The 15,113-nt window shown below is 41.7% G+C and overlaps 1 long non-coding RNA gene across 1 annotated transcript; it reads left to right on the forward strand.

Annotated features, from left to right (window-relative positions):
* The first annotated feature begins 3,020 nt into the window (after positions 1-3,020).
* Positions 3,021-15,087, forward strand: LOC114590699 (uncharacterized). Its single transcript, XR_003705152.2, has 4 exons — positions 3,021-3,107; positions 3,650-3,755; positions 7,612-7,770; positions 14,991-15,087. It is a non-coding gene; the product is annotated as an uncharacterized LOC114590699 (long non-coding RNA).
* The last annotated feature ends 26 nt before the right edge of the window (positions 15,088-15,113 follow it).

A 15,113-nucleotide genomic window follows, 5' to 3' on the forward strand; every position in this document is an offset into this window, starting at 1 on the left:
CTAATGACAAAAATATTAAACCTTCACTATTATCACATTTTAAAATTTGAATTCTTTTTTAAACCCAAACTTTTGGTACCCAAGCTTTGAATTTGTTTTAGATTAAGGGGTTAAAGCCTATTTCTAACCCAATTAGTAATATTACATCCTTTATCCAAGGAGCTCAGTGTACCATACATGGTTCTTGTCTCCATTTTATCTTTATCCTGAGAAATAGTGACTGGCGCAAGGCCACCTAGTGACTAAGTGGGGACTCAAACTACCATCTGCCTAATCTTACACCCAACACATTCACCACTGGCTATAAATTAATAAATTTAGAATTCCAAATATGTGTGAAATTGAAAACTTTGGGTAAGGGTTTCAAAATTGATCCACTCCTCTTCATCCAAATTCCCAGCCATGTTTACAATGGCTGCCTGGCACATCTAGTTGCTGCTTAGCGACTTCTCATGAAAGAAAAATGAGCAACTGTGCAATCCCAACTATGTCTGCTCACTCAGGAGTCCTACTGAATTCAATGGGGTTTACGCCTAATCCTATAGGGAATTAGGACTAGAGTCTAAAAAAGTTCCTGCCCTTTCCAGGAGTTGTTCATATTTTTTCACTTGCTTTTCTTATCAATACACCCCTAACCAAGGCAGCTTATTATGTTCCTATATAAATACCGTATTTTTTGCACCATAACACTCACTTTTTTCCTCCTAAAAAGTAAGGGGAAATGTCTGTGCGTGTTATGGAGGGAATGCCTACGGGTGGCATGCCTACGGATTTTCCTCCTCTAAAAACTATGTGTGTGTTATGGTCGAGTGCGTGTTATAGAGCGAAAAATACAGTAATAAGCTGGAATGAGTTGGTGGGTTTTCCATCTCAGGATAATGGATCATATAAGCAGACCCTTAATTGTGTTACTTAAAAATAAATTTGTTTTAGTCTCAAAGCTCAAGGGTGAGGGGAAGCTGAAAATAATGCAGTTAAATAGGAACCTATTTACAGTTACAGTGGGCCTGCCCTCCAGTAGAGGCTTTGGGGGATTTGGTCTTATATGAAATTATAATGTGTTGCACTAAGACATATTTATTTCTTAGATATTGTATTTTTTTTGTATTACAATTTGAATTTTGTCCTATGTGGTATATGCAATTTGGAAGAATTTGGAAATAACACTTGTTAACGCATACTTTATTTGGAACCATTTACAGTTTTTGTCAAACACTGCTTTTCTGCCCAACACTGCTTTTCTGTGACTATATTTTAAAAATCATACACCAGAAAGGCACAACGTGACCAAAAAAGAAAAAAAAGCTGATAGAGGTAATCATCTGGTAGATACACCCCAACCAACAAATAGCTTAAAAATAGATTTTTAAAAGTTCATTTTGAAAACTGTCATGCTTTCTATGCTTGAGCTGCAAACTCAGATCCAGCTATGTCACGTATTCCACAGATAGTCCCACCTCACACCCCACCATTAAGGGCCATCCACAGATTGAAGGCCTACCTAAGAGGTCAAGGTGAATATTACCCCTGGACATAAGTATCCAAATTCAAATTGTAAACCATCTTATGTAGCATACTTCTGTTCTGGATGTGATTTTGCAACACTGGAAAAGAAGAGGTGCAGGGTTGCCAAAAACTGTGCTGAGAGTCTAGACTCCTCCCTCTTTCCAAACTGTCACCTGGCAGCAGCCATTACATCAGGCTGTAATAGAGGAAGGAAGAAAAGTGATGCAAGGCCATCATCAGATTTGCTGTAAACCCAGGCTCCTTCCTTCCTTGTCATTTGACGGCAACCATTCCAATGACACAGCTGAAAAGCCAGTCCTGTTTGGCTCCTCCCCTCCTTGAACTTTTCTACCCCAGCTGGTCATTAAAAGAACTTGTAATTAAGAACTTGTGCTTGAGTTTGCTTATTTCCACCTCTCTCTCTCAATCTCATGGGGTTATTTTAGATTGCAAGCCTGAGGGCAGGGCCTCTCTCATCTGTAGTGACCTGGAAACTGCCCTGGAAGACTTGCTGGGCTAAAGAGTGTGATCCAAAATTCTTCAGATAAATAAGCAATAAATAATTTAATCAGAAAGTATGTGGACAAATAAAAACTCCTCCATTCACTTCATTTAACAGTTGAAACGGTGAGGTCCTAACTGCTTTGAAATTAGGAGCAAAGTTCTTTTTACATCATCAGAACAGCTAAACTAAAAAAATGTGGGAAGCAGGAGTAAATTGGGTGCAGGAAAATAAAAAGAAGTGGAGTTGCCAGGTGGAAATCCCAAAGAAAATGGGTGGTGTTCAACTATATTTTACTCAGAGTAGACCCAGCAAGATTAATGAACATGACTAAGTTAAAACTATTAATTTCAACAGGTCTACTCTGAGTAAAACTTAGTTGACTACAACCAGTGCTTTTTCTGGTAAAACTTAGTTGACTACAACCAGTGCTTTTTCTGGTAAAAAATAAATAAACGAGGTCTGGTACTTGTATCTTGATAAAAGTAACATGGGTGGCAGCACATAATGGCTGCCATGGGCAACCAAAAGGAAGTGCTTGTACCACCACAAAAAAGCACTGAATACAACACTATACCTTTAAGGGCCTAGTTCCATGGTCACTGAATAAGAACATGCCATATTTCTTCCTCAGGACTGAGAGGCAATTTAAGGGAAGGGATGGCAGTAATGGAAAGAGGAGCCTAGTTTGCTGTGTATCTCTCTCACACACAAAAAGTAGAATTATGGCATTTGAGTGCCTCCTATTCCTTATGATAGTGCTCTGAAATTTTGACTTGAGGCTTTGGCCTGCCTCCGATTCAGCCGAGGCATTAATGTGTTTCTAAAAACATTCCCTGCGGGATTTGCAGCTTTATAGAATCGTGCTCAACCATGTTTTCAGTATTAGCAGAAATGCCTCCAGGGATCATCTTTTTCCAACAGCATCCTTGGACTTCAGCCGCTGTCCTGTAACCAGAGAATGCTCAGGAATCTTGGCGCTGGGTAAACAAAAACAAAACAAAACAAAAAAGTACTGGAGCCATCCTGCTCCCAAGCTGAATGTCTCCTCTCTACACACTTCTGTTAGGATTCTTCCAGGCTCTGCACCATGAAGATGGTAAGGCTAGATTTTTCTCTGCTTAAAATAATTTTTTTTTACCGTGCAGAGATAGTACTGTTGGGTTAGATTAACCTTTTTTAAAAAGGACTTTTTGTATTCCTTTTGCCAGGATGTTGTGGTGCTTAATTGGGGCATCCTCGAGGAGATCTCTTCTAACAACTATAACTGTTGCAAGAAAAGTCGGGCTAAAAGCATTGAATTGATTTAATCAGGAAACACTGTGATGTTCTAAGCTTTTTCCTTTAACGAATTGTTGGTTAACCATGAGTGTTAACTGTTAGCCACTTGGGCACACTCGTGTAACAGTGGGCATGGGCACAAGCACAGCAGATGATGTGTGTACCATTTCGCTGGGTTTGGGATTTTGAACCAGGCACCGATGACATGTGAGAGTAACATCAGTCACAGAACGAGAGAGACAAAAAAACATCATCCTGATGAAGACAGAGGTAACATCAGGGAAATGGAAATATAGAAGGAGCGACTTCAAATAATTCACCATAGCTGGGAGGGTTAATAAACTTCTCCTGTCTCTCTAGCCAGCAGCAGGTATTTGGACACAGGGTCTCAAAAGGACAGGATGAGGCTCAGACATGCTCACGCCTCATACATCAAAACAGCTGAAGGGTTCCTGTTACACAGCTGGTGAGTAATATGACAAGGCTGAGAAATTCGTGCTGGGGGGCGGGGGGGGGAGCGGAGAAAGGGGCTTAAGGCAGAAGCACAGCAAAAAGTAGAACAGGAGTGCAGTAACAGCAAGACTGTGTGATCTAAAAACTGCCATCGGACGTTTTCCATCTCTGCTGTACACAACAAAATTATATACAGTGGTACCTTGGGTTAAGTACTTAATTCGTTCCGGAGGTCCATTCTTAACCTGAAACTGTTCTTAACCTGAAGCACCACTTTAGTGGTGCCGCTGGAGCACAATTTCTGTTCTCATCCTGAAGCAAAGTTCTTAACCCGAGGTACTATTTCTGGGTTAGCGGAGTCTGTAACCTGAAGCGTATGTAACCTGAAGCATATGTAACCTGAAGCGTATGTAACCCGAGGTACCACTGTACATTTCAGGATCTAGGTGGATTGTCTTGGCTCTTAAACATTGTCTCTGGATTCAGCTCATTAATAAAAAAAATGGAATTTCCCCATGCTTGAATCTTTGATGTACCCATATTTCATGGTTCTTAGATTCTTGGAAATAAGGCAGAACACCTGCGGGAGAGTGTACTCTCCATTTTTTCCTCCAACCTCCTTTTAAATTTCTTACACTTTATTCGTGAGAAAATTCTCATTCAGTCAGAAATGTCCAAACCTAGGGTTCATGGGTAGGCATCCTTCAATGATAGTTTAAGGGGAATAATAATGTATAGGGATTTATGGAGATGAGAAGAAAAGATGCATACAGGATGTGCAGAAGATGATATATTGCAGAAACATGTGGACAGACCACCCTATAGACCATATACCCTATAGACCCCACACAGCTGCTCCTGTTTCTAAACTTTGAGCTAGGGGTGGAGAACCTTTTTTTCTCCTGGGAAGTGAACATTCTGAGAGTCAATCCGTCGGAGGATGCATGGGCCTGAGCCATAAATGGATGAAGGGTAGCTCCTTTTGTCTCTTTCTTTCTCTCCCGCACCCCTCTCTCTGCCACCCCTCTCTTCCCATTCACCTGCATGAAATTAGTCCAAGTGCCACCCCTGCTTTAAGGAAGCACTGACTACACATTTTCAGACTGTTTCTTCATCTAGGAGGTTCTTGCCTAGAAGCCTCTAATGGTTTGCATATGCCAGTGGCATAGTTTATTGATGGTGGTGCAGGCTGCCAAACATCTCTACAGAGGCTCAGCAATGCTGAGCCAACATCAGCATCGATGAGTTCTGCCCACTTCTTGACCACTGCATGCATAAAATCTGTCCCCGCACAGTGTGGTGCTGCGGCAACCAGTTCTTGAGCACATTGCTGTTGCTTCTCATTGAAACAGTAAAGACCTCTTAGCTCTTTTCTGATAATCTGATTAAACATCTCCTTCCTTAATTTCAGTTGATTGTGAGGACTTAATCTTGAACAAGTTGACAGGTGTATATCATACATTGCCATGCCAGTCAAATGCAGGTTTCCGGGATCCAGATCTATCTTTCCATCATCTGCTCTTTATTTCCCTTGAGTTCTTTGAACTGGTTGGTATTTTTCTTGCAGGAGAGATCATGTCCGCTATTGAATTAAATACTACAGCTGCTCCTGGTTGGCCTGCCCTTTGTGCACAAAAACCCAAAGCACTTTGATCTTCTTAATCACATTTATATTGCAGTTGTTCTTCCTTCCCTTTCTCCTGCTTGCATTTATACATAATTTGTGCCCTAGATTATTTCCTACCCTCTTATCTTTATTTTTTGCCATGTCTTTTATCACCAGTTTATACCGCATGTGTTTTATATATATTACGTCACAAAACCAGAAGAAGTGGCTAAGTAATTGGTCTTGCTATTTTGTTATTGGTCTTGTAGTAGCTTGAAAAAATCTGGTTCCATAGTGAGAAGTTGGAAGGGAACACTGCAGTGTGGTTATGGCTGATGCCCATTGGGACTTGTAGGGTAGAAGGTTGGAAGTCCAACAGTATTTGGAGTCTGAGCCAATTCTAGTTTTGTCCCCAACTTGCTCCCTGCTGAATTCTACAAGGACAACACTGACACTGAAGAAGCTGATGGGCAGTGCTACTCCTTGGACTGGGTGTAAGTAGGAAGGCAAGAAGATAGAGGCTGAATGATACCAGATTGAGGGCTCATTCACTCTTACCTTTTGTCCCAAGCTTTTTAGGTAGAGGTCTGCATTTTCCCAGTCCATAGCCAACTGCTTTCCCCACTCTGCTGCTTTCTCCAGGAAAATCCGCTCTTTAACGTTGAATCAGAACAAACAGCAATTCAGGGTTTCTTTGAATTGTCATTTGCTCCAATTTGGTGGTAAAGAGTAGGCTTTTGCAGGGAAAGAGTAGGTTTTCGTGGGGAAATCGGTGAGGCGAAGAAGAAGAAGACAGGAAGTTTTGAAGCATAAACCTGTGTCTAGAAATGCAGAGCAAAGAAAGTATGGATGAGCCCTTAAGTTGGTGGAGCAGTTCCTTCTTCCTCCTAATGGTCCAGCCTCCAGTGTGTTGCCTACTTTTTGTTTAAAGGCTACAGCCCTCAAAAATAGGTGGCTTGCCTCCATAACAGAGGTGATAAAAGTTAAAGAGAAAGGTATCCCACATCACCTGTAGGACTTATTGCTGGTCAGGTACAGAAGCAACTTGCTGCTCAACTGTAAGGAATATCCACTCACTCCTTCATAAGGTAATCTTAACAGGCACACTTCTTGCATGGAAAACTGGAACCCATGTCACTCTTTTCTGTCAGCACTGTTACAAGAGTAGAGCTGCTCTCAGGACATCCTTGGGTGCATCACATTGATTGCCTCTATTTTTAAACCTTCACCCAGTAATGTTCCTTTATGGACATTCGGGACCCATGTTTTTCCTGAGATCAGTTACCTTTGCATCAGCACTTACCAGCTGGTGGACAGACTTGAGTACAGAAATAGGGTGTCAATGCCGAGCGACTCCTGTCCTCCATGTATGGCAATGAAATCTGTTTTCCATCCTGCCCTCGTTAATGTTTCACTTGAACCTGATAATCCATTTGCAAGCTCTTTCACTCAAATGCACAACCATATGAGGCTACCCACTATTCAGCCTTGAGTGACTTTAATGTGGAAATATTATTTACAATATGAAGGAAATGCTTGGGTTTCCCCCCACAATTTGAAATAATCAGAAAGAAAGCCTCAAACAGAATCACATGCCAAGGAGCTAAGGAGATTAACATTCTCAAGGGAGCTATGAAGATCATATACCAACCACAGCAGCATCCCAGATGGCTGCTGTAACATGATTCAGAATTGAGGAGATTTCTTTAGCTCAAAGCATGTTTCCTAAAATTTTATGAGTGTCATTGCTGTTTAGCTATTTAAGCCATTTTCACTTTTGTACCGAAGAGCATTCATAGCAGCAAATTGAGGGTAATTCACTCAGTAATTATTTATTCCTTTTGTATCCTGCCCTTCCTCTTAAGAGCTCAGGGCAATGTACATGGCTCTCACTTTATTTTGCTTTGAGATCAGACTGACCATAGGAAGTAGATTAGGCTGGGAGAGATAGCAGCTGTCCCAATATCACTTAGTGAGCTTCACAGCAGAGTTGGAATTAGATCTCAGGTTCCAATCTAACCACTTCACCTCACATAAATCACTGACCCCAAGAAGATATGTAGAGGATATTTCTCCTTCATCTCTGCTGATGGTGGAGACTGTCTGAATTGCCAATAAGCTTCTGAAGAAGAAGTCATCTGATTGGATTCTTTGTTAATTGCTTAGAGGGTTTATTTACAATTAAGTGGTATACAAATTTGGTTAATAAATAAACATTTGCATCACTACCTGACCCTGAAAAGAATCAATGTGTTATTTCCAGGTTTAAATTTGCCTGTGTTGAACTGCCTGCCTGAATGATTCAGCATATTCTCATAGTGACCTGATTCACATATAACACCAAGCCATGCCATGAAGAAAGATGCTGGCTCCCAGGGAAAAGATTGCACCTCCTGTCTTGCCACTACTGCACTGTTGTGAGGTAAGTCATGATTTGGATTAGTGTTCCATCTGAATAATTATTTCATTACAGACAAACTACAAGGTGTAGCCATGGTTTGTTCTGTGACATTTGTGGTTTGTTGCGGGGGCGGAATAAATTACATGCCTGCGTTCATACATAAAGCTAAGTCAAACCATGGCTTAGCTCGTAGCAGCGTAGCAGCAGCAGGACCAGAGGAAGAGCAAAACAGCCAGCTAGCTGGAAACCTGCACACTTGCCTGTTTGCACGAAGCCATAGTTCGGCCTAGCACTACATGCAAACTGGGCCATTTCCATTCAATTGCTCTTGAGCATTTTGAACTTTCCCAGTTTCCTTCCACAAAGGCTACCCAGTAACATCAGAATGTGTTAGACCGTGCTGACAGCAGTTCAGCTTGCACTAACTCAAACTCCTTTGGCTGAAAGGATTCACTTTTTGTAACGAACCATGTTTGGGGTTTGTGTTTGGAGGGGAAGGCAGAGGCACTTGAAGTACAAAATATGAAGTAGTGGAGGGGAGAGCTGAAGGGTGCGTGCAGCGGCAGTAAGGTGGTGGGAAAGAGAGAGTGGAAGGAGGGTGGAGGGAATTGGCAAGGTGGAGATGGGTTTAAGATATCACGTATTACTTCTCATCAAGGTCATCCTAGACTTCAGTTTATTGCGAAGTTGTTTTCAGTGGCAGTGTAGACACCATGCATTTAAAGTACATTCCCTACCCTAAAGAATCCTGGGAACTGTAGTTTCCCAAGTGCAGAGCTATAGTTCCCAGCATCCTTAACAAACCACAGTTCCCAGGATTCTTGAGATGTGTGCTTTGGCTGTATTGAGAAGCCATTGCTTCTCAACTACATGTTCTGCCTGTTGTGAAACTCACACACAAAAGGTTTTAAAACCTACCCTGAAAGTTACGCCTAGACAGTGCTGTTAGCACATTATGGCTATGATACTTTTCTTTTAATTAATGCAATTACATTAATATTAATTATGCTGATATTTATTAATAATGTTTTATTGAACAATATGCATTTTAGAAATAGATATATAAATATACTATCCTTTCCCCTCATCACAAAGGGCATTTACTGAAGCAGTCAGCTGACCTCTTCAGCGCTCCTTGTTTCCTCAAAGCTGCATCTATGGCAAGTGATATCTTATCATAGGCTGAAATGTCCAAGAGTCGGCAAGGACTAGACTTCCTACCCGGCCCCAGCCCCACAGTCACCGCAAACCGTTGTGATGATGAGAATATCAAATCACGTGCATAATCGCTTAGAGACGGCTGTGAAATAAACATAAAAAGGATGATAATGGTTTGCAGTTGTCATGAAAGAATTAAATAACATGTATCTGATATTGGAAGGAGGCTCACACGTGAAGCTACTCTGAATGTGTTGGATTAAAGCGCACATTAGTGACATTTGAAGTGATCCTGCTATATGGCTTCAAGCGCCTTGGTTTGGCAATGCAACCCTCTCATTTAGAATTCTGCAATATGAGTATCTTTGCATAAGGTTTATGCATCAAATCATTAAGGATGGAACGTGTTCCTATCCCATCCCCAAGAGTGTTTTTGTTGCTTTGTTTTTGCTTACAGTGAAGGAGCCGGGATACTGGGCGCAAGTTCAATGTTTGGGGGTAAAATGGCAGGTTGCCAAAGAGAGTGTCAGCAGCAGGCTGATGTGTCTCAAGGGACTCTGTGTCCCTCTACTGGTAAGAGGGAAGAAAATCCCTCCCCCCTTATACAGAATAGAACAAGATGCCCTTTTTTGCCTTTGTTTTATTCTGTGGACTTTCATTGGCTCTGATTTTTGTTGTGGACACAACTGGCATTAAGCAGTAAACTTTGTGGTTATTATAACTGTGAAAACCCCTTTTCTTTGCTTGCATAAAAATAATTGTCAGTCACTGTCATCCCCCACCAACCCTGCCTTGTGCTGTTCTCCCAGTGTATCGAGGTATCTGGCAAAGGAACCTCCTTTCAGTAATCTGAATGATGTGCAGAGCATTTGAGGGGCATTGCATTTACAGGACATTTGTGGAGTGTGTGTGTGGAGTGATTTCTGATCATTTGAATGTAGTCTGGAAGGAAGATAAATAGCAATGTGCCTGGTCTCACTTCTGGTAGTGGCACTGCTACCGCCTTTCCATTGTCAGCAAAACACAGCCATAGTGCGGGGGATAATAATCTGAGATAAAGCAAAATTCAAACTTGAAGGCAGCACTTTGATCTTCAGTTTTCCTCGGTTGTTGTTGTTTAAGAATTCAAGTAGAATTTATGGTATCTTGTTTAAGCATGTGTGCATTTTCTTGCTTAAAAGTAAAGGTGAAGGGACCCCTGACCATTAGGTGCAGTCGTGGCCGACTCTGGGGTTGCGGAGCTCATCTCGCTTTATTGGCCGAGGGAGCCGGCGTACAGCTTCCGGGTCATGTGGCCAGCTTCTGGCGAACCAGAGCAGCGCACGGAAATGCCGTTTACCTTCCCACTGGAGCGGTACCTATTTATCTACTTGCACTCTGACGTGCTTTCGAACTGCTAGGTTGGCAGGAGCAGGGACCGAGCAACGGGAGCTCACCCCGTCGCTGGGATTCGAACTGCCGATCTTCTGATCAGCAAGTCCTAGGCCACAGCACCACCCACGTCCCCTTGCTTAGGAACAGCATATTTTAGATCAATGTGCATATTATATGTGTTCCCTGGCACTTATGCTGTACACACATATTAGGCATGGCTCACTTGCTGCCATATTTCCATGTGTGAATATTTCAGTCAAATGCTTGGAAGAACCACCAAGCATCATGGAGTAGAGAACTTTAGGAAAGGGATGCCCCCACAAGGCCAATTATTCATGGTGCAATTGGGGCTCTAGAGTCTGAGCTTTCATTGGGGAAAACAACAACCCAAAGAAAGTCTCTAGCCCTTCTGGAAGGTGAGCTATTCATCAAAAAGTGCATCCTGACTAGAGGTAGGGTCACAGGTTTCGTATTGCTCTGCAGAGCCGTTCAAGAAGTCTGACGGGTCCTTTCTTCCATTCTGATGAGCTGGGAAATAATCCTCTCCTGTTCTCTTTGAAGGGAACTCTGACAGTCTGGTGGTTGCAGCAGCTAAACACAGGCCTGCTTATATGTCTTCTGTAGGATTTTTGAGGGTGGTTTGGGGGCAGCAGGTGGTGGTTGAGTGGTGGCAGGGAGCACATTTTGTTACCAGAAGGGCTTTTCCTAAGTTGGGTCGCAACAGTGGCACTACCATCATACAAATAGATAGTAAAAATTATAATAATAAAGTGGTCCCCAAATGCACATTTGGGTGAAAGGTCTGAAATAGTTGAAGGCTACTGGCTCAAAGGATGCACCAGTCATGAAACTAGACTCTTAAGTTTATTGTCTCTCCAACAAAAAACGGGACAAGGAAGCTCCTCACAGCCAAGATACAACTAACTCCAGTGCCATCTAGTGACTAAAGTATGTAATCACACTATCCACACATGAAGCTAGAAAGGTGTGGGAAACTTAACTGTCACACTGCTAAAAAGTCTCAACAGATAATCTGCCTGAGCAACTCAAACAACAAGTGGGGCAAAAGCAGAATATATTAAGTAAGCTATAAGAATAAAAGATAGCTATTGGAAGGAGGCAGGATAAGTGCAAAAAGTTCAGGGTTTTTTAAAAAGTAGATTTGTTATGCTAGGGTGGCAGAGCACTTTAATTATACAAACTTAAATTTATGATATGCATAAATTGTGAAATACAATCTAGAGTCATCCAAGTCAAACCCTTGATCTGTTAAGCTCAATTTTGTCTACACTGACTGCCAACAGCAATCCAGATGGGATCCCTCCACCCCAATCCTACCTAGAGATATGAGAGATTGAGTCTAGGGAAACTTTAACATGCAGAGCATGTGCTCTGTTGAGCTACATCCCATCCCTATGATAACTAGTTACCCTCATTTCTGCCTTTGTAATTTCTAGATTGACTTACTGTAATGTGCTGCATGCATGGCTGTCCCTCAAGATGATCCAGAAACCTTAAATGGCTTTAAAACGTAGCTGCCTATAAGTTATCAACCAAAGGCTATTGTAAACATATGGTACATATTTTGGAACAACTTCATTGATTTTCAGTTTGTTTCCAATCCTAGTTCAGGGTGCAGTTTGTGAATTTTAAAGCTGTTCTGCTTTGTAGTACAGAAATAGCAAGGAAGAGATGGTAAATGATAGAGGCTATGAAAGACAGTAACTCGTTTCACACTTGACTTATCCAGTCTTCTGTCTCTCAAGAGCCTTAATCAAAATAGTTCTGAGCACACAGATATCTGTCTCCATGCCAACTTTGCTGGGATTTGTAATATATCCTGCAGCCGTTGGCCAGTTTTAGGAAGAAAACATCCAGTAACACATACTAATACAAGGTGCATTTCATATTTAGAAGCTGAATAGCAAGGAGCAACATGGGCATAGAAATACTCAGAATTAATCCTATACATTCCTTTGCACAATATAAATAACTGTCTTAGTTGATCAAGCCAATACTGCATCCTCTATCTAGAACACGCCTTTGCTTTCTCTCCCACTATAAAGCAATATTCTCTCATGTACTGCAAAACAAGCATATTTATGTTGTGGATATATTTCAGTACAATCCTACTGATGTCCACTGTGGTTTGTTCTGGCTATCTGACATTGTATGAACAACACAACCAAAGTTGTTCCTAATTAGTTGCCACCCTTTTTCTTGGAAAGCTACATTGCTTTTTTACAGCTGCATGACAGGCAGGAATTCAGCAAATGAACCATTACTGTGCCTGCATGCTGGGAAAACTTCACCTGCTGAAATTTGCCTTATTATACAGTTATTAATGGCAAATGATCCCAGCCAGAAAAGTATTGTCAACTTTACTCCTAATCCAAATTTTTTATTCTGTTCTCCTCAATATTGCTTTTTATTGCACAGTATCAAGAAGCCATAAATTAGGACAATTATGCCTACCCACATCAGACGGAATGGTTGTTTCACATTTATTGCAAATACTGTAAGCTGTTTACAGGCAGACTACATTAGGCTGAAAAACGCAATAACCTCGGGGGGGGGGGGAATTGTGGCATCTGAAATAACCCCTAATTTCAATTGGTGCAAGTAGCAATAAGCCTGCTGGAATATGAATAGGGTCCACCATTCTAAAATCTCGTACAGCTGTCAATGCTTCCATGATATCATGGTCCTTTTTAACAGGATACTGTGGGCAATCTAGTCCCTGTGGAATGCCTTGCATGTTTATTAAGAGAGCATGTAACCACAGCAAGACTCTTCTAAGACTGTCTATAGTTAGACTTTTGGAAGAAGCACATGTCCTTCCTAAGTGAGATGGCATCTGGACCTTGTCAAGTGTGTCAGCTTTCACTCTCAGACTCTTGTTTCCCAGCATATATTTGTGCAGAGATTCCAAGCTGCATTGAGGCTCCACCTTAAGAGTGATATTGTTTTCTTCTCATATTATCACAGTTCAGCAATCAGTGATGAGGATTCTTTTAATGATTTACGAAGATGTAATGCCACAGACAGATGTAGAGGGGAGTTGAGCTCTGTGTCCTATCTTCAGCTTTGCTAACAAAAGGGTTGGGAGCACCAGAATGGGGTTTGGGGAGTTAGAAACTTGTTGTGACATGCCAACTGCCTAGATAGTGACAAACATATTATGAATCTTCACACCCTCATTCCACATTCTGGGCATCCTTATGCTGGGGGACAGGATGTGGGGACTCAGGGTGCGAGATAGTGATATGGAGTACTGATTATATGGGCACCATACTTTATGGCTGCAATGGAAGTGACACAAGAATGGCCTCTTTGGGAAGAGGGAGCCCTACTTCAATGGATTTCCCACACCACTAAGAACTGAACTGCTGTAAGGAAGCTTGACAGAAGGATGGAGATGGAAGTTTAGAGTTCCTAGTATGTTCGTAATTTAACACTCTGTTGTCAGTAGCCTCTGCGTTAGAAACAGTAAAGCTTTTCTCACAATATGCATAGCTGTCAACTTTTCCCTTTTCATGCGAGGAATCCTATCTGGAATAAGGGAATTTCCCTTTAAAAAAGGGAAAAGTTGACAGCTATGAATATGATTAGTTGGGGAACTTCTGCAAAACATTTTATGTGGTCTGTAGCTGTTGCTAGAGGACAGTCGTTCACATTTGTCCTCCCATCTGTTCCCTAGAGAAAAGTATTTTCTTCTGAGTAATTGTGCTAAATAGAAGCCAGTGCATTTCAACATTAAATTTCTGGCATGCTATTTTAAAAAAAGAATCTGATCTCACCTGAAGGAGCTGTTTCTCAGAGGTTGAAGGCATGCATAGGCCTGCCTTTTCTGGGGCTAGCTGTGAAGCTGTATGCATGTTAAGTTTTTATGTAGGCAGGATTGTTTCCTGCTGTGCTGCATTGCTTCACTTACTTGTTTTTTATACATTGTTATGAGTTTGCGAGGGGTAAGCTGTATGCCTGAGCTCCCGTCTAATTCCTGGATCCATCACAGATTCGATTGCTGGAATAGCCAGGGTAGCTTCCTGGTGAGATAATGGCCCTCAAAGTCTGGGCTATTAAGATAACAAAGGAACTGGTGCTGTGCCAGGCTGAAAATGGGTGGGCCTCCCTCAACTCACTGTTAGAAAGACAAAGATCAGAGTTGAGAGTTGAGTTATGTGAGCAAGAAGCTAGACACCGGAAGTGGCAAGTTGGGTAACTGGAAGAGATTGAGCCATGCTTGATTTCTCTTACTGTTGTTATTTATTAAACTTGTACATTGCCCTTCATCCAAAGATCCCAGGGTGGTTCACAAGGCTGTGGCTATAGGAGAAGCAAGACCCTTTTGGGGTGTTAATGCTCAGGTCACATATGTGTGTAAATAAACCATATAAATGCACCACAGTCTCCACTGTCCCTCATTCCAAGGAAACTGAACCCTGTATAAGTGAGCAGCAATATATTACTTGTGCATTTTAGGTTGATTTATCCCTGTTTTGTTTTTATCCTTTCCATTAATTTTTTTTGTGTTTGTAAGTCGCTTTGAGTGTCATTCTTTTTTTTTTTTTAAGTGACTAATACAAATAATGATAATGCAATCCTATAGTTCTAGTATGCACTTGAACCCCTATTGCAAAATACTGAGAGTCTACAGATTGTCCATGCCTTTGTGTGCAAACACTGCATTTGGCAATTTCCTTTTTCAGCCACCAGAAGTCACACTTCAATGAACAGTTGTGATATGTTGAAGGAAGGGATTGGGAGCCTCAAGTCTGGGGCCCCAATTGCAGTTCCTCCATGCTTCTCTATCTGGCCCTTGAGACTCCCTT

This window comes from Podarcis muralis, chromosome 2 (assembly GCF_964188315.1).
Source record: "Podarcis muralis chromosome 2, rPodMur119.hap1.1, whole genome shotgun sequence".
NCBI classification, from domain to species: domain Eukaryota; kingdom Metazoa; phylum Chordata; class Lepidosauria; order Squamata; family Lacertidae; genus Podarcis; species Podarcis muralis.